This window comes from Pelophylax lessonae, assembly GCF_965119305.1.
Source record: "Pelophylax lessonae genome assembly, chromosome: 6".
NCBI classification, from domain to species: domain Eukaryota; kingdom Metazoa; phylum Chordata; class Amphibia; order Anura; family Ranidae; genus Pelophylax; species Pelophylax lessonae.
Window position 1 is genome coordinate 16,200,764 of NC_138773.1, and position 20,405 is coordinate 16,221,168.

At 43.4% G+C, this 20,405-nt stretch overlaps 1 pseudogene across 1 annotated transcript in view; it reads right to left on the minus strand.

Annotated features, from left to right (window-relative positions):
- Positions 1-7,052: 7,052 nt before the first annotated feature.
- The window catches only part of LOC309558453 (uromodulin-like), a 21,219-nt pseudogene continuing 7,866 nt past the window's right edge, over positions 7,053-20,405 (minus strand). The window contains exons 2-3 of the transcript XR_014226191.1: positions 12,122-13,072; positions 7,053-7,163 (exon numbers count right to left, since the gene is read on the minus strand). The product of XR_014226191.1 is annotated as a uromodulin-like (transcript). The remainder of the gene's footprint in view (positions 7,164-12,121; positions 13,073-20,405) is intronic.

A 20,405-nucleotide genomic window follows, 5' to 3' on the forward strand; every position in this document is an offset into this window, starting at 1 on the left:
GAACGAGCCCCCGCCGTGCCATCCACTTACCTGTATGTCCAGTCGCCCGTCTTCCGGGATCGCGGCATCCGGCCATCTGATTGGCCGGAGCCATGGTGACATCACTCCCGCGCATGCGCGCGGGAGCCGACGGTCATGCCACGGAGCTCTGAAGGAAAGGCATCAGCGGCTGTTCCTTCAGAGCACATGCGTCAGTGACGTCACTGGCTGCATGTAAGGTAAATATCTCCTAAACTATACATGTTTAGGAGATATTTACAGTACCTATAGGTAAGCCTTATCATAGGCTTACCTATAGGTACAAGATACAGAGGAGGGTTTACTTCCTCTTTAAGGTTTACACTGGAGACTGCTGTCGCAGTGAATGCCAACTTTTGAGCTAAAGGGGGCTTCAAATGCAACCCCTGCCATCACCAAAGGGCCAGACATAAGGTCCAATATACGTAATGCTTGAGAGAACTGTCAGAAACTGGAGACCCAAGGCCTGGTTCACGCCTATTCAGGTTGCAGTTTGCATATTGAAGGTGCATTTTGTGTTTTTCAATACACGTTTTTAATTCATTGAAGTCTATGGAATCAAAAACCAGAACAATGTCCCTGGCCCTTTACATAAAATGCACAGATACAAATGTGACCCATAGGAAACCATGTTAAATTGACTGTAGTGTGTTTCTGCAAAGCTGAAAATTCATTAAAAATGCATAGGTGTGACCCAGGCCTAATAAAGGACATGAGGGTCAGAGGGTGTGGAGAGGATACATTTTTGGCTGGGGATATCCCGCAGAAGGCAATATGAAATTCGGAACATCTTACATGAGTCTAGCAGAGATCAAAGCTATTACCCTAAACAATGTTCCCAATGCAGACTGCTGAGGTTCGAGGGCCACACATCACATACCAAAGGGATGCATGCACGGGCAGAAGGGTGGACATCAGGGCTGTAGAGACTCCTTAGCCTCTTGCCATCTATGTAATGTATAAGTAGCATCAAAGAGGATGGACTTTAATGCCCATATAACGGCACATATGTGTCCATAGGTGGCAGCAGTTTCTGTGCTGAAATTGCGCTCACTGTGCACTCCCAGCATAGTAATTAAGCTGTCAAAGACAGCTGCCAGTCTCTAGTAATGATCAGGAGCCGGCAGGACTGGATCCCAATCATGTGACTACTATGACAGATTGACTGAGGTACGATTGGGAAGTCCTTTCTGCCCCTGGATATAAAGACCCAGGTAAAGGGACTCCAGAGCTGTATTGCAAGGGGTTAAAACAGAAGACTCATTCCATTGCATGTACACTAAAAATAGGGAAGCTATGCAAATCATTCCTTTGTGCCGGTGTGGTCAACTGCACATCCCAAAATGCTGCATAGGCAGGCAGCGATATCCCCTAGCTTTACTGTTCATAGGGCAGGCACCGTATTCTGCAGGCAATGTACTGTTTTTCATTTTTTTTTTTAAATGAATGTAGCATGTGTTAGACAAAAAAGCCTTGCGTGCACTGCCTACCATAGTATAGCACCCTTTGCAATGCTCAGATTGCACAGTAGGGTTGGCAATTATCCAATCTTGCCACCTGAGCAGGTGCAAACAACACCATCAGTGCACTCACTGATTTTTTTTTTTTTGGGAGAGGGGATTCTTTTGAGGAAGTGAAAATGATCAAGGGCCCTGGTACCACAGGGGCGAATGTGAATGTAACTTTATCCATTTTGCTTACCTACTTAAACCTTTCCCAGGAGCTTCCCTGGCTGACAGGGGCAGGTAGTGATATAAAGATCTATATAGAGGAATCCGGACCTCCTTCCTCCTGCTGGTGACCCCTCTAGTGATATAAAGATCTATATAGAGGTATCAGGACCTCCCTCCTCCTGCTGGTGATCCCTCCAGTAATATAAAGATCTATATAGAGGTATCAGGACCTCCCTCCTCCTGCCAGTGATCCCCTCTAGTGATATAAAGTTCTATATAGAGGAATCAGGACGTCCTTCCCCCTGCTGGTGATCCCTCTAGTGATATAAAGATCTATATAGTGGAATCCGGACCTCTTCCTCCTGCTGGTGACCCCTCTAGTGATATAAAGATCTATATAGAGGAATCAGGACCTTCTTCCTCCTGCTGGTGATCCCTCCAGTAATATAAAGATCTATATAGAGGAATCAGGACCTCCCTCCTCCTGCTGGTGATCCCTCCAGTAATATAAAGATCTATATAGAGGTATCAGGACCTCCCTCCTCCTGCCAGTGATCCCCTCTAGTGATATAAAGTTCTATATAGAGGAATCAGGACGTCCTTCCTCCTGCTGGTGACCCCTCTAGTGATATAAATATCTATACAGAGGAATCATGACCTCCTGCCTCCTGCTGGTGACCCCTCTGGTGATATAAAGATTTATATAGAGGAATCAGGACCTCCTTTTTCGTGCCGGTGATCCCCTCTAGTGATATAAAGATTTATGTAGAGGAATCAGGTCCTCTTTACTCCTGTCTGTGATCCCTCTAGTCAGTGTTGGGGGTAATGAGTTACAAAGTAATGGATTACAGTAACTACATTACTTTTTTTGGTAACAAAGTAACGTAAATAGTTACAATACTAATATTGGTAACTACACTACTTTACTAGGCTATAGGAGGTAACTACACTACTTTACTAGGCTATAGGAGGTAACTACACTACTTTACTAGGCTATAGGAGGTAACTACACTACTTTACTAGGCTATAGGAGGTAACTACACTACTTTACTAGACTATAGGAGGTAACTACACTACTTTACTAGGCTATAGGAGGTAACTACATTACTTTACTAGGCTATAGGAGGTAACTACACTACTTTACTAGGCTATAGGAGGTAACTACATTACTTTACTAGGCTATAGGAGGTAACTACATTACTTTACTAGGCTATAGGAGGTAACTACACTACTTTACTAGGCTATAGGAAGTAACTACACTACTTTACTAGGCTATAGGAGGTAACTACACTACTTTACTAGGCTATAGGAGGTAACTACACTACTTTACTAGGCTATAGGAGGTAACTACACTACTTTACTAGGCTATAGGAGGTAACTACACTACTTTACTAGGCTATAGGAGGTAACTACACTACTATACTAGGCTATAGGAGGTAACTACACTACTTTACTAGGCTATAGGAGGTAACTACACTACTTTACTAGGCTATAGGAGGTAACTACACTACTATACTAGGCTATAGGAGGTAACTACACTACTATACTAGGCTAAAGGAGGTAACTACACTACTTTACTAGGCTATAGGAGGTAACTACACTACTTTACTAGACTATAGGAGGTAACTACACTACTTTACTAGGCTATAGGAGGTAACTACACTACTATACTAGGCTATAGGAGGTAACTACACTACTTTACTAGGCTATAGGAACGCACTTTCCTGCGTTACCCAAGCCGTGCGATACAATCGTTATTTCGAAGAATAGAGAGGGATGAAGTTTATGACTTTTTGTTGCACTTTATGTTTTATTCTATTTTTTCAGGTTTTGTTCTCATGTTTCCCAAAGCCTGTGTTTATACAATAAACTCTATGCAGGAAAGAGTGTCATGTATCTTCTTCTACAAGGTCAATTAAGAAAGAGGAAAGTAAAGTAATAAGTAGTGAAGTTACTTTTCAAATGCAGTAACTAGTAAAGTAATCTTGTTACAATTTACAGAAGTAACTAGTAACTAGTTAAATTTTTTGAGTAACTACCCCAACACTGCCTCTAGTGATATAAAGGTCTATGTAGAGGAATCAGGTCCTCCTTCCTCCTGCCGGTGATCCCTCCAGTGATATAAAGGTCTATATAGAGGAATCAGGTCCTCCTTCCTCCTGCCGGTGATCCCTCTAGTGATATAAAGATCTATGTAGAGGAATCAGGACCTTCTTTCTCCTTCTGGTGACCCCTCTAGTAATAACTAAAGATCTTTATAGAGGGATCAATATCTCTTTCCTCCTGCTGGTGATCCTAGGATTTTAGAAGGGATTTTAATGAATCCATAGAAACAATACAGACACTTTTTTTTTTTTTTTGGGCAACAATGTAATACACATTTTTATTTTATTTTAGAGGGATTAGAACCCCTGCCAGATTTGTATTTCTTTCTATGTCCCCAGTACGGAGATTAACCCTCTCTAATTAAACACGAGCTTGATAGAGATGGAAAATCACAATTGTTCAGTTGCAGCCAGGACAGGAATAAAGGGTAAATCCTCTGGTGGGAACTCTAGTTCTGATGACAACTAGGGTTGAGCGGACACCTGGATGTCCGTGTTCGACGGGTTCGGCCGAACTTTAAAAAAAAGTCCGGGTCCGTGTCCCGGACTTTTACCGAACGTTTCCCGGACACCGAACCCCATTGAAGTCAATGGGGACCCGAACTTTAAGGCACTAAAATGGCTCTAAAACACCAATGGAAAGGGCTAGAGTGCTGCAAATGGCAGCAAAACGTAGTTAAGAGCATGGCAAGTGCTCTGCAAACAAATGTGGATAGGGAAATAACTTAAAACAACAAAAAAAAACAGAAAAATAAAACAATGTTCTTCATCTCTGAAGGACGAGGCCCATATGGAGTAGGAGGGAGGTTGAGGTGGTGGTGGATGTGGCGGTGTCATAGGCGTGCGCACAGGGTGTGCCGGGTGTACCTGGGCACACCCTAATCACCTAGGGCACATAGCATTATCGCTCTGTTTGCCAGTGAGGAGATGGGAAAGATCTCCCTCGGACCTGCTCTGCTCTATTTCTCTTTGCCAGCAGGGAGAGTAATGTATCGGGGCCATGTACATGTAGGCAAACACATGCATGTGTATTTCAACTTTGGGGTGCACACCCTAATGCAATAGGCTGCGCACACCTATGGGCGGTGTAGGTGGAAGCTGCGGTGGAGGAGGACCAGGGCCGGATAAAGAGCATCATGGTCTTGGTGCTGAGGATTTAATTGATCCCCAAAGGTTTTTATTGAATAGCAGAATAGGAAATATGATCAAAAAAAGTGTATGTATCTCACACGTACAGAAGCACACTAGGCCCCAATTACTATTGTTTGTACACCTAAAAGGATGGAGGAGGAGGAGGAGGAGTATGGAACAGGCAGCACCCTCAAAGCTTCAGAAGTATGAGATGAACCCCAAAAACTTGGAAAGGTGGATCTCACACGTACCGACACAGACTATTCCGCAATTTAATTGATTCCCAAAGGTTTTTATTGAATAGCGGAATAGGAAATATGATCAAAAAAAAGTGTATGTTTTTCACACGTACAGAAGCACACTAGGCCCCAATTACTATTGTTTGTACCCCTAAAAGGATGGATGAGGAGGAGGAGGATGAAACAGGCAGCACCCTCAAATCTTCAGAAGTATGAGATTGTGTTCACTGTACCCCACAAAGATTGTGTTCACTGCACCCCAAAAGGATTGTCTTCACTGCACCCCACAAAGATTGTGTTCACTGTAATCCACAAAGATTGTGTTCACTGTACCCCCCAAAGATTTTGTTCACTGCACCCCACAAAGATTGTGTTCACTGTACCCCACAAAGATTTTGTTCACTGCACCCCACAAGGATTGTCTTCACTGCACCCCACAAGGATTGTCTTCACTGCACCCCACAAAGATTGTGTTCACTGTACCCCACAAAGATTGTGTTCACTGCACCCCAAAAGGATTGTCTTCACTGCACCCCACAAAGATTGTGTTCACTGTACCCCACAAAGATTGTGTTCACTGTACCCCCCAAAGATTTTGTTCACTGCACCCCACACGGATTGTCTTCACTGCACCCCACAAGGATTGTCTTCACTGCACCCCACAAAGATTGTGTTCACTGTACCCCACAAAGATTGTGTTCACTGCACCCCAAAAGGATTGTCTTCACTGCACCCCACAAGGATTGTCTTCACTGCACCCCACAAAGATTGTGTTCACTGTACCCCACAAAGATTTTGTTCACTGCACCCCAAAAGGATTGTGTTCACTGCACCCCAAAAAGATTGTGTTCACTGCAGCCCACACACAGAAAAATGGATGTGGATCACTGACACCTGCCTATCTCCTATCCCACACCACACAGCAATATCGATTGTAGTTTGTAGAACACTCTGACCCTATAATTCAGCAGCAGCCTCTCCCTAACAGGATTGAGAAGAGATCGTAGATCGGGACTAAGTGCAGACCCCACCCCACACAGCAATATCGATTGTAGTTTGTAGAACACTCTGACCCTATAATTCAGCAGCAGCCTCTCCCTAACAGGATTGAGAAGAGATCGTAGATCGGGACTAAGTGCAGACCCCACCCCACACAGCAATATCGATTGTAGTTTGTAGAACACACTGACCCTATAATTCAGCAGACTCTATCCCTAAAATGCCTACAACTCGCCCTGCCTAAACACTCCGACCTGACCCTAAATTCTATCCGGACACCAATTTGTTTTTCCTGCCTGTCTTTCCCTAATCAGCAGCCAGCACGTATGTGTGCTCTGTCCCTGAGCTAAGCAACAGAATGACGCCGCTGCGGCTGCCTCGAACCTTATAAAGACTTGGTCACATGCTTCAGACGGCCAATCACAGCTACTCATACATTTGCAGGCATGGCTGGGATAGCTTAAGGCACACCAGTTAAACGATTGTTGATTGGCTGTTGAAAGCCCGCCATGAAAAGAGCGCCAAAACATGCAAAACCCGGAAATAAAACGACCGAACACGGATTTTTTACCCGAACATACAGTAAAGTGTCCGTGTCCGTGTTCGGGTAACAAAAATCCAATTATTCGGTACGAACACGAATAATACAGTCCGTGTTCGCTCAACACTAATGACAACCAGGGATTCCCCCAAATTGGAGTGATTTCCTCTCACTTTTTTGGCTATGAGACAAGTGAAGGGAAATCTCCTCAATGGGACACATATTGCAAAAAAACTGAGGGGGTTATATCCCTGCCTTACTCTATTTATTTAAATAATAATTAAAAAAAAACACTTTCTATTTAATTAATTGCAATATTTTTTTAATAATATACCTGATAAATTTCTCCCTTTAGGTACATAGCATTAATTTTTAAAATGACATCCATGAACTCCATCCACAATTTTACATTCCTTATCCGGAGCGCAGTCTACCGCTGAGCAGCTATCATTCGATTCTGAAATAGAATGCAATATATATATAAGAGTCTATTACATTTTATACATTAAACACTAAACTCTGATTTAACTTAACTCAGAAAAGTCCCTTTTATTGATCTTAGCCTCCTCCAAATCTCCAAATTAGAAACCTTATTCAACCCTAAAAATCTCCAAATTAGAAACCTTATTCAACCCCAAAAATCTCCAAATTAGACATGTGCGGTTTGTTTCATTCCGAATAAATGTTCGGAAAAATGTTTTGTTATTTGGAAAATCGGATATATCTGAATACCCGAACTACAGTATAAACAAAATTTACCGAATGCTCCAAATAACTAAACAAAATTTGTCAGAATTTCCGAAATTCTAATTGAAATTCAAATAGAATTTTACATCGAACTCCAGTCGAATTCTAACTGTAAACATATTTCTGAAATCAAAGACTGTGTGTGTTATTTTACCATTTGGTACCATTTGGAAATAATTGTGGTTTTTGTTAAGCCAAAGGTGATTTAAAGAGTCATTGTAATCGTTTGATGAAGATGTTTCTTTTGTTTGTTCACTTTGCCACAATCGAATCGGAAAAAAAAAAGTTAAAGTTTTCAATTCATCGATTCAAAATTTATAGTTTCGAACCTTTCGAATCCAAAAAAAAAATCGGCAATTGTAAGAAAATTTGAAAAAGACAGAAAAGGAATTCTGAACACGAATTCCAAATACAAATTCCGAATACGAATTGAATGAATCAACCAAATTTATCTAAACTTAATAATAGATTAACTAACTTTTTTTGCCATGCACATGTCTACTCCAAAATAGAAAAGACAATATATCAGCGCTTAAAAATCATTAGCAGCTGTACACTCAGGTCCAATGAAAAAAACCAGCAGAACAAGCATAAAAAACAAATAGTGCAGCGCTTGAATAATGATCTAAATCTTAAGCATAAAATGAATGTATAAATGTAGCAAAGTCCATGCAAGCAGCCCACATGTGAGGAATAAAGTGGTATAAAATCATGATGGATAACACAACTTCAGTGTGCAAACGCCCACCACCAAGAGAACTGGCCTCTCACCTTAACCACATACAAATCAGGCAAAAATCTTCACTCCTCACAGGGAACTCAGGGCACCGCTAATCTGTGGATAATGGGAAAGAATCCAAGGCATGTCATAGAAGAAACAAAAGCAGGCAACCCATAGTGTAAACCTGATACACATTTAATTGCAGTAAATACAAATTGGCCTCTTATTCTTAAGCAGAATAAAACTTGCGGATCATATACAAAGCAGCAGCGAGTCCTACGAGTCCTGCTCGGTCCTTCCAAGTGGCAGCGGGTGACGTCAGACGCTCCTTCTAACCCCCCGCAGGCGTATCGTCTCCCATGGGCGGAGACTTCCGTAAGAGGCCAATTTTTATTTACTGCAATTAAATAAAGTGTGTATCAGGTTTAAACTATGGGTTGCCTGCTTTTGTTTTTTCTATGTCATGTGTGCTGGAAGAAGCCTTGGATTCTTTCCCATTATCCCAGATTAGCGGTGCCCTGAGTTCCCTGTGAGGAGTGGAGATTTTTGCCTGATTTGTATGTGATTAAGGTGAGAGGCCAATTCTCATGATGGTGGGCGTTTGCACACTGAAGATCACCTGTGTTATTCATTAGCATTTTTTACCTCACATGTGGGCTGCTTGCATGGACTTTGCTACATTTATCCATTCATTTTATGCTTAAGATTTAGAACATGTCTACTCCAAACAACTTATTTTTGTTGCTGTTATCTGACTTCCTGTTAGAGGGTGGCTACGTTCTCCCTCCGAAGAAATACTACGGACTATGGGATGTGTAGTGTGCATAGAGCGGTGCACACAACCGCAACTAAAAATTCACTGCTCCTTCCAAACAAACAGAACTGAAAGGGAAAAGGAGAGGTTCAAAAGCTCATGAAGGACATTAGCAGGAGGCAGGAAAACAACAAAGAAATATTTTCATGAAAAGTAGATTACAAGGCCATTAAGTAGTGGATGTGTATGGATTATTTTTGTGGAACCAAACTATATATTTTCAGGGTCTATAATTTCAGAGATATCATTCTGGGGTCTTTGTATAAAAGGTAACACACATTCACACAATCAAGGCAGAACATTCAGTACCTTCTTTATTACATGCTATTCCTAACTCATGGTTGTCACCTAGTGGCCATCATTTGTTTTAGCCGCTTCCTGTCCGGCCACTGTATGTACGCAGCTGGGAGAGACAAGGGTTGTTCTGGGAATGATGTACCCACATGTCCTCCAAAAACTGCACCTCGTGCAGGCCCCCGGGGGTGTTCAGTGGCACAATCCTGTGACTGATGTGTCCACTGGACACAGCAGATCAACGATTGAAGTACCGAGCAGCTGTGTTTCATCCCGGTACCATGTGATCACTGTGACCAAGCACAGTATCCACATGTCCAGTAGTAAACATGATTGCCTTTCATACAGCCATTGAGAACTACTGTGATCTCTGCAATTAGTCACAAACAGCGGATCAAAAATTGGAGTACAGAACAGCTGTGTCCCACCCCGGTACCATGTGATCGCTGTGACCAATCACAGTATCCACATGTCCAGTAGTAAACATGATTGCCTTTCATACAGCCATTGAGAACTACTGTGATCTCTGCGATTAGTCACAAACAGCGGATCAAAAATTGGAGTACAGAACAGCTGTGTCCCACCCCTGTACCATGTGATCGCTGTGACCAATCACAGCAATCACATGTTCAGTAGTGAACATGATTGCCTTTCATACGGCCATTGAGAACTACTGTGATCTCTGCGATTAGTCACAAACAGCGGATCAACAATTGGAGTACAGAACAGCTGTGTCCCACCCCTGTACCATGTGATCACTGCGACCAATCACAGCAATCACATGTTCAGTAGTAAACATGATTGCCTTTCATACGGCCATTAAGAACTACTGTGATCTCTGCGATTGATCGCAGTGATCACTTGATACAGGGCAAAGCACTGCCAAGTAAGAGGTACTGTAACCACAGCTATCACAGTAGTTCTCAATTACTGCATGAATGCAGCTGAGAGCTGTAAGAAATGATCACCTATACCAGTGATGGTGAACCTTGGCACCCCAGATCTTTTGGAACTACATTTCCCATGATGCTCAACTACACTGCAGAGTGCATAAGAATCGTGGGAAATATAGTTACAAAACATCTGGGGTGCCAAGGTTCACCATCACTGACCTATACAGCCATCATGTCCATATAAGAGTTTCATTTGGGTACAGTATTGCATGACTGAGTAATTGTCATTCAAAGTGTGAGAGCACTAAAGGTGAAAATTGGCTGAGGCAGGAAGGGGTTCAAGATACGGTGTTGAGGTGGCTAATTAATTAATTATATTATTTATTTAGAAATGCCTCAAGCATGAACAAAATGTATTGCGGCCACAAGATGGTTCTGACCATATACTGTATAACAATCACACATAATAGAGGATGTACGGCAATTTTCATCATGATTGTGTGGCTGTTTGTCACATCCAAGCAGCAAATGTTTTATTCATAGACATCTTAATGTTACTTTAAACTTTTTAGGACTGCTCACTGTGCTGCTACTGCGGCACAGCGGCTCCCCTGGGTCCAGTGACCTAAACCTACGTCGTTGGACTCCTAGGGGTCTCGGTCGTGCGCCACTGGAGGCTTGCTCCCGCTGTGTTTAGACACAGCTGGATTCGGGCCGGAGGAAGAGAGGCGGTGATTGCCGCCTCTCTTCCCCGATTGTTGGGAAAAGTGTAAGAAGATCCGCCCACTTGTGTAAACAAAGCAGGCGGATCTTCTCTGTGACAGCAGGGACAGATCACAGTATTCAGCATAGCTGCACCTGCGATCTCTGTCTGTGTCACACAACCCCCCCCCCCACACACACGTCAGTAAGCATGAGGCATACATTTAACCCCTTGTTTACCAACAGTGTTAGCCCCTTCCCTGCCAGTGTCATTATTACAATATCGGTGCTAAAAATATGCACTGATTACTGTAGCAATGTCACTGATCCCCCCAAAAAGTGTCAAAAATGTAAGTTATGGGTCCGATCTGTCCGCTGCAATGTCGCAGTTCCGCAAAAATTCGCAGATCACCGCCATTCCTAGTAAAAAAAAAAAACAATAAAAATGACGTAAATCTTTCCCGTAGTTAGTAAACGCGATAACTTTTGCACAAACCAATCAAAATACGCTTATTGCGATTTTTTTTACCAAAAATATGTAGCAGAAAACAAATTGCCCTAAAATGTTAAAAAATTTTGATTTTTTAAATTTTTTTTTAGGAATGTTATATATCAGAAAGTGAAAAATATTGTTTTTTTTTTTCAAAATTGTTGCTCTTTTTTCAAAAATTAAAAATCGCACATGTAACCAAATACCACCAAAAGAAAGCTCTGTTTGTGGGGAAAAAATGGATGTACATTTCATTTGGGTACAGTGTTACACGACCGCGCAATTGTCCGTTAAAGTAACGCAGTGCCTAATCGCCAAATATGGCCTGGTCAGGAAGGGGGCAAAATCTTCTGGTCTTAAAGTGGATAAAAATACGCTCATTGAGAATTTTTTTGTCAAAGACATGTAGCTAAATACATTTTGGCCTAAATATATGACAAATGTAATATATTGGATATTTTTTAACAGTCAAAGTAGAAAATGTCACAAAATTTTCGCTCTTTTTTTATTAATATCGCAAAAAATAAAAAGCGCAGAGGTGATCAAATACCACCAAAAGAAAACTCTGTTTGTGGAAAAAAAAGGACGTACATTTCGTTTGGGTACAGCATTGCATGACCGCGCAATTGTCAGTTAAATTCGCACAGTGCCAAGTTGAAAAAAGTGGCCTGGTCATTGAGCAGCAAAATCTTCCGGGGCTAAAGTAGTTAAGACAAAATGTATTGCATTGAACTGACTTTGTGTGAACACATACCTACACAGTAGGCCAGAGGGCAAGTTGGTGCCCGCTGTAGTTTATAGACATAATATCCTTCAGCACACTTTTTTACGGAAATTGTATTAGACCATGAACAGCAATTTTGATCCCACTTGGCACAGGCTGTGCGATTAACAATGCCATCTTCCATTGTTGGATGTTGGCGTTTTAGCCACATAGGAGCGTGTGTGCCGCAGCTGTATTTAGGTACACAGTACTCGGGCATCCGCTGACCATATTCTCCTTTGAGCTGATTCCAGCCATTTAGGGCAGAGTCACAATGACCCCAACCGAAGGAATAGTCACTATCATTACGTACATTAGAAGTTCTGCGCCAGGAGTCATTAAGTACGATGTGGTTGGAGCAAGGATCAATACAGGAATATGATCCAATGTACTTGATGCAGTCTTCATTAGAGGTACACGGTGATCCTTGTTGGCATTCACTGACCTCACAGTGTCTTCCATCTCCGTAATATCCATAGGGACAAGTACAGGTGTAAGACTCATAATATCTGGTACACACGGCTAGTGGATGACAGTCAGTCAGAGAACGATCTGCGAATTTATCCATGTTAATACAGCCAATTCCTTTTCTATACGCAAATCCATTGTTACATTTACAGGTGTAAGATCCATAATAATTGGCGCACAATGTTGGTGGATGACAGTCATTCAGAGAGCTGTCCGCACACTCATCAATGTCAACACAGCCAATTCCTTCTGTATACCTAAATCCAGCATCCCATTTACAGGTGTAAGATCCGATGGTGTTCATACAGGTACCACCATAATTTCTACAGTTGTTGGCATAACGATCCTGGCATTAATCCGTGTCCTCGCAAGACGACCCGTCCCCTGCAAATCCCTCTTTACATGTACACTGCTGGTCCCCACCAAACTCCACACATGTTGCATTCGGGTGGCAGTCAGAGTCAGAGCAGTTTCCTAAGAAAGAAGAAAACACATTTTTTGGTATTTTTAAAGTGGAGGTAAATTATTTGTTTGAGCAGAAATAAAAAAAGGGGTCAATTCATTGCAAATAAGAGGGCTGTACCAAAGGTAATGCAAAGGTGGGCATAACTTTTTATTGACCACTTAAAGACCGGGCCCATTTCTGACAATTGTTGTTTACAAGTTAAAATCAGTATTTTTTGCTAGAAAATTACTTAGAACACCCAAACATTTTATATATATATTTTGTCACGCGGTATTTGTGCAGCAGTCTTTCAAACGCCATTTTTTGGGGGCAAAAAATTAAGTTTCACTGCATTTAAAAAAGACTAAACAGTAAAGTTAGCCTATTTTTTTTTTTTATATTTTGAAAGATGATGTCATGCCGAGTTAATAGATAGAGATGGCCTTGCACTTCACCCGTCAGTCGGTTTGCGGCAAATTTTGCTTGTTCGCTACCTGCCAAATTTGCGAACACATGGTGTTGTTCGCGGCGGCCATATTAGTTTACATTGGGGAGAACTTTGACCCATGACACAGCTGTCAGGTGGAATGGGACAGCCAATTAAAACATTTCAGCACATGGACATACCCCCTACCCTCATACCCTACATCAATAGACCTGAGCTGTCGGCCATTTCACATTCCACTTTCTGCCAGTGTAGGGAGAGGTCTGCTGTGCTCATGCGGGAGAGATTGCTAGACACAAATAGCTCTGTGAAGATCCACAAAAGTCCTTTTCAGGGCTGGTATTTCGGTATAGGTCTACTAGTATCTTTTCAGTTTAGGGGCAGGTATCCCGTCGCTGCTTTAGGGGCAGTTAGAGATCGGCTGCAGTCACACAAATCACTCTGTTAATGTCCACAAAAGTCCTTTTCAGGGCTGGTATTTCGGCATGGGTCTACTAGTATCTTTTCAGTTTAGGGGCAGGTATCCAGTCGGTGCTTTAGGGGCAGTTAGAGATCGGCTGCAGTCACACAAATCGCTCTGTTAACGTCCACAAAAGTACTTTTCAGGGCTGGTATTTCGGTATAGGTCCAGTCTCTCTTCAGTATAGGGACAGGTATCCAGTCTGTGCTTTAGGGGCAGTTAGAGATCATCAGCAGTGACACAAATCGCTCTGTTAATGTCCACAAAAGTCATTTAAAGGGCTGCAAATTTTTTGGTATTGCTGTGCAGTGCACTAAAAAGGGGGAGGGGGGTAATCCACAGTATAATATACTTTGTAGAAAGAATATTATAGTGGATTAGTAGTACTATTGTGTACTGTGAAGCATTGTGACAGGTGTGGTGGTGACTGAGCGTTTCTGCAGCAATACTACACACAGTGACAAAAGCACTTATAACGTAGTATAACTGGTGTGATAGACCAATTGCCCCCCAATACCACATATTGAAGTGGGGTGTTATCTGAGTATACTTTTACATGTTTATTTGTGTCCTGCAGCAATATTGCCTCTTTTGCTGTGTTAAGTCTAATACACACAGTGCCAAACTCACTGGCCAATTTTTTCAACAACTAGTGTGATAAACCAGTGGCCCCCAATACCACATATAGAAGTGGGGTGTTATCTGAGTATACTTTCATAAGTGTATTTGTGTCCTGCAACAATATTGCCTGACAACAGTTACTGGCCAATTATTTGTAGAACTGGTGTGATAAACCTGTGGCCCCCCAATACCACAGATTGAAGCAGGGTGTTATATACCTTTTTCCAGATATACCGGCAGATAGGGAGGAGAGGCAGGCAGAACTTGCATTGCACAAGAGGTACAAAGCAGACTGCAAATGTATCAGGAGCGAGCCATCAACCATGTACAGTCACATCTGGCACTCCCAGGACGCTGGCACATGGCTCCGCAGTGTGGGCCTTTATTTAATGTGTCCGTTGCTGACAACAGTGTTGCCAACTGCAGCCTTTGCAGTCAACGCATAAGTCACAGTAAGCCCAACACTCACCTAGGGACAACCGCCTTAAGAAGGCATCTGAACTCCCATCACCGAGCCCAGTGGGAGCAACACCATCAGAACCCACAAAGCCACACTCCAGGCTCTCACCGTCCAGCCCCTTCTCCTTCTCCTCACATTTGTCCTCCATTCCACCTTCCATGATGCCATCGTCACGTTGTTCTGGAAAAAGGCAGGCTTCTGTGGCCCAAATGTTGGAGCGTAAAAAAATGATGACGCCGGATAACCCTCTTGCTCAGCTTTGGACTGCTGGCTTGTCTGCAATAATAGGCCACCAACTACTGCCATATCAACTGGTGGACTATGGGGCCTTTCGTAAATTTGTGGCCATTGGAACTCCACAATGGAAGGTCCCAGGCAGGAAATATTTCTCGCAGAAGGGCATTCCAGAGCTGTATGGCCATGTTCAGCGGCAAGTGAATATATCTCTGGCACACAGTGTTGGCGCCAAGATACATTTGACCACAGATGCATGGTCTAGCAAACACGGGCAGGGAAGGTATATCACTTTTGCTGCCCACTGTGTGAACCTTCTGACGCTCGTCAAGCATGTAACTCATGGCACCCTTGTAGATTTAGTTGTACTGCCACTGATTGCATTCGGGCCTGCCTCTTCTCCTCCTCCTTCTCCTCCATCCTCCCTCTCCTCCTCGGCTGACTCCTCCTTTTCCGCTGCTACCGTCTCTTCCGCTGCGCCGCCCAAGATCCCCAGAACCTATTCCACATGCCAGGTGAGACGTTGCCATGCTGTGCTGCATCTGTTGTGCATGGAAGCCAAGAGCTTGACTGGTCCTGCACTCCTTTCAGCTTTGCGTTCACAGGCAGATCAGTGGATGACACAGCTGACAGTTGGTAAAGTGGTGTGCGAAAACAGTGCCAATCTCCTGAGCGTGCTGTAACAGGCAAAATAACAAACGTGCCATGCATGGCACACGTCCTGAACTTGGTTGTGCAGCGATTCGTTGCCAAATACCCTGGGGTCTAGGATGCCTTGCGGCAGGCCAGGAAAATCTCGGGCCATTTCAGATGATCTTATACAACCATGGCTCGCCTTGCTGACATTCAGCAGCGACACAACCTGCCTGTCAGGCGTCTTATTGGTGACTGCCCAACGTGATGGAACTCAACGTTGCAAATGCTTGATAGGCTGCTCCAGCAGAAACATGCAGTTAACGACTACCTGTACGAACTCTGCGGCAGGACAGGTTCTGGGGAGCTTGGTTTTTTTTCACCTCGCCAGTGGCTGCTAATACGCATGCAGACTTCTGCGGCCATTCCATGAGATCACCAAACTGGTCAGTCACGGCCAGGGCGCCATCAGTGACATCGTACCTTAGGCCTTCTTTCTGGAGCATGCATTGCGTTGTGTCATTGATCAAGAGGAGCAGGAAGATGAGGAAGTCGCAATGTTGGATGAATTCCCAGTGTGTGCTACTCCATCTGAGACAAGTCAACAGCAAGAGTCTGAAGAGGAGTCACAGGAGGATAGTGCCGGGGGGGATGAGGAGGAGCAAGAAGAGCATGCTTTAAACCTTTCTGGGATCCCTGGTGTTATCCGTGGTTGGGGGAGAACGAGGACAACATTATCCTGGATGATGAGCTGGAAGCAGGCCACTACACCGCTTCCAGTTTAGTGTGAATGGGGGCCTTCATGCTCCAGTGTTTTAAGGGGGACCCACGTATAAAAAGCATAAAGGCCAAGGACCAGAACCGGGTGGCAACGTACTTAGACCCCCAGTACAAACAAAAATTGGTGGAAATGTTACCACCATCACAGAGGGCGGTCAGAATGCAGCACTTCCAGGCCTTGCTGCGTGAAATGCTGCATTCTGCTTTTGCGTGCACTGGCAGAGGAATTTCCAGTCACAGAGAGACAGTTGCGGGTAGCAATCCAATAGCGCCTGCAAGAAGAGGGCAGTTTGAAGATGTCTTGGTCACCTCCAGCCATCAAATACTACATTCTTAGCTGTCAGTTAAACCCATGTGGGCTAATTTTTGGGGCCTTTACAGGCCGACACTTACTTCTGTATCTTATGAATGCCTAATGTACCTCCAGCCATCAAATACTACGTTTTTAGCTGTCAGGTAAACCCATGTGGGATCATTTTTAGGGCCTATACTGGCTGACACTTACTTATTTATCCTGTGAATGCCTAATGTACCTTCAGCCACCAAATACTATGTTCTTAGCTGTCAGGTAAACCCATGTGGGCTCATTTTTAGTGCCTATACTGGTAGACACTTACTTCTTTATCCTGTGAATGCCTAATGTACCTTCATCCACCAAATACTATGTTCTTAGCTGTTAGGTAAACCCATGTGGGCTAATTTTTGAGGCCTATACAGGCCGACACTGACTTCTATATCCTGTGAATGCCTAATGTACCTCCAGCCATCAAATACTACGTTCTTAGCTGTCAGTTAAACCCATGTGGGCTAATTTTGGGGCCTATACTGGCTGACACTTACTTCTTTATCCTGTGAATGCATAATGTACCCCCAGCCACCAAATACTATGTTCTTAGCTGTCAGGTAAACCCATGTGGGCTCATTTTTGGAGCCTATACAGGCCGACACTTACTTCTGTATCCTGTGAATGCCTAATATACCTCCAGCCACCAAATACTACGTTCTTAGCTGTCAGATAAACCCATGTGGGCTAATTTTTGGGGCCTTTACAGGCCGACACTTACTTCTGTATCCTCTGAATGTCTAATGTACCTCCAGCCATCAAATACTACCTTCTTAGCTGTCAGTTAAACCCATGTTGGCTAATTTCTGGGGCCTATACTGGTCGACACTTACTTCTTTATCCTGTGAATGCCTAATGTACCTCCAGCCACCAAATACTACGTTCTTAGCTGTCAGTTAAACCCATGTGGGCTAATTTTGGGGCCTATACTGGCTGACACTTACTTCTGTATCCTGTGAATGCCTAATGTACCTTCAGCCACCAAATACTACGTTCTTAGCTGTCAGATAAACCCATGTGGGCTAATTTTTGGGGCCTTTACAGGCCGACACTTACTTCTGTATCCTCTGAATGTCTAATGTAACCTCTTCTCAGGTCCCTCTTCATTGCTCCTGGCTCCTCCCTCCTGTTGAGTGCCCCCACAGCAAGCAGCTTGCTATGGGGGCACCCAAGCTGAGCCACTAATCTGTTTGTTCATTCAGACATGGAGCCGCAGCTCGGCTCCGCCCCCTCTATCTTCTCATTGGCCCCTCTCTCTCCTCATGTCTGCTGGCTGGCTGGAGTCCTGAACAAAGCTGGATTCAGCTTTGATTGGGTCTCTGATGTAGTAACCCGGAAGCGGCGTCATGACGCCACTTCCGGTTTACTTGGCGGCTAACGGCGCCAAATTTAAAAAACTGTCAATATTCAAAAATTTAAAAAATGCAGTTTTCAGCATTTTGAAAACTTTGAAGTGCAGTGGAGGGGTTTGCGGTCTTTTAGACCCCCGATCCCTCCATAAAGAGTACCTGTCACTTCCTATTACTGTTTACATTCCTTGTGACAGCAAAAAAAGTGATCAGACTTATTGTTTTTTTTTTTTAAACAGTGATAAAAATAAAAAATTAAATAAAATAATTAGGAAAAAAATGTAAAATGTAAAGCGCCCCCATCGCGTGAGCTCGTGCATGAAAGAAAACGCATACGTAAGATGTGCCCGCAAATGAAAACGGTGATCAAACCACACATGTGAGGTATCACAGCGATCGCCAGAGCAAGAGCAATAATTTAAAAAAAATACCTACGCTGTAACTCTAAACAGGTAACCGTTAAAATTTTTTAAAGTGTCACCTATGGAGATTTTTAAATATCGTAGTTTGTCGCCATTCCACGAGTGTGTATTTTTATGAATTTAATGTGCATTTAATTAATTTTAAACCGTAACATGTTAGTTATCTTTTTACTCAGCGTACAGTGGGTACGGAAAGTATTCAGACCCCCTTAAATTTTTCACTCTTTGTTATATTGCAGCCATTTGCTAAAATCATTTAAGTTCATTCTTCTTCCTCATGAATGTACACATAGCACCCCATACTGACAGAAAAACACAGAATTGTTGACATTGTTGCAGATTTATTAAAAAAGAAAACCTGAAATATCACATGGTCCTAAGTATTCAGACCCTTTGCTGTGACACTCATATATTTAACTCAGGTGCTTTCCATTTCTTCTGATCATCCTTGAGATGGTTCTACACCTTCATTTGAGTCCAGCTGTGTTTGATTATACTGATTGGACTTGATTAGGAAAGCCACACACATGTCTATATAAGACCTTCCAGATCACAATGCATGTCAGAGCAAATGAGAATCATGAGGTCAAAGGAACTGCCTGAAGAGCTCAGAGACAGAATTGTGGCAAGGCACAGATCTGGCCAAGGTTACAAAAAGATTTCTGCTGCACTTAAGGTTCCTAAGAGCACAGTGGCCTCCATAATCCTCAAATGGAAGACGTTTGGGACGACCAGAACCCTTCCTAGAGCTGGCCGTCCGGCCAAACTGAGCTATCGGGGGAGAAGAGCCTTGGTGAGAGAGGTAAAGAAGAACCCAAAGATCACTGTGGCTGAGCTACAGAGATGCAGTCAGGAGATGGGAGAAAGTTGTAGAAAGTCAACCATCACTGCAGCCCTCCACCAGTCGGGGCTTTATGGCAGAGTGGCCTGACGGAAGCCTCTCCTCAGTGTAAGACACATGAAAGCCCGCATGGAGTTTGCTAAAAAACACCTGAAGGACTCCAAGATGGTGAGAAATAAGATTCTCTGGTCTGATGAGACCAAAATAGAACTTTTTGGCCTTAATTCTAAGCGGAATGTGTGGAGAAAACCAGGCACTGCTCATCACCTGTCCAATACAGTCCCAACAGTGAAGCATGGTGGTGGCAGCATCATGCTGTGGGGGTGTTTTTCAGCTGCAGGGACAGGACGACTGGTTGCAATCGAGGTAAAGATGAATGTGGCCAAGTACAGGGATATCCTGGACAAAAACCTTCTCCAGAGTGCTCTGGACCTCAGACTGGGCCGAAGGTTTACCTTCCAACAAGACAATGACCCTAAGCACACAGCTAAAATAACGAAGGAGTGGCTTCACAACAACTCCGTGACTGTTCTTGAATGGCCCAGCCAGAGCCCTGACTTAAACCCAATTGAGCATCTCTGGAGAGACCTAAAAATGGCTGTCCACCAACGTTTACCATCCAACCTGACAGAACTGGAGAGGATCTGCAAGGAGGAATGGCAGAGGATCCCCAAATCCAGGTGTGAAAGACTTGTTGCATCTTTCCCAAAAAGACTCCTGGTTGTATTAGATCAAAAGGGGGCTTCTACTAAATACTGAGCAAAGGGTCTGAAT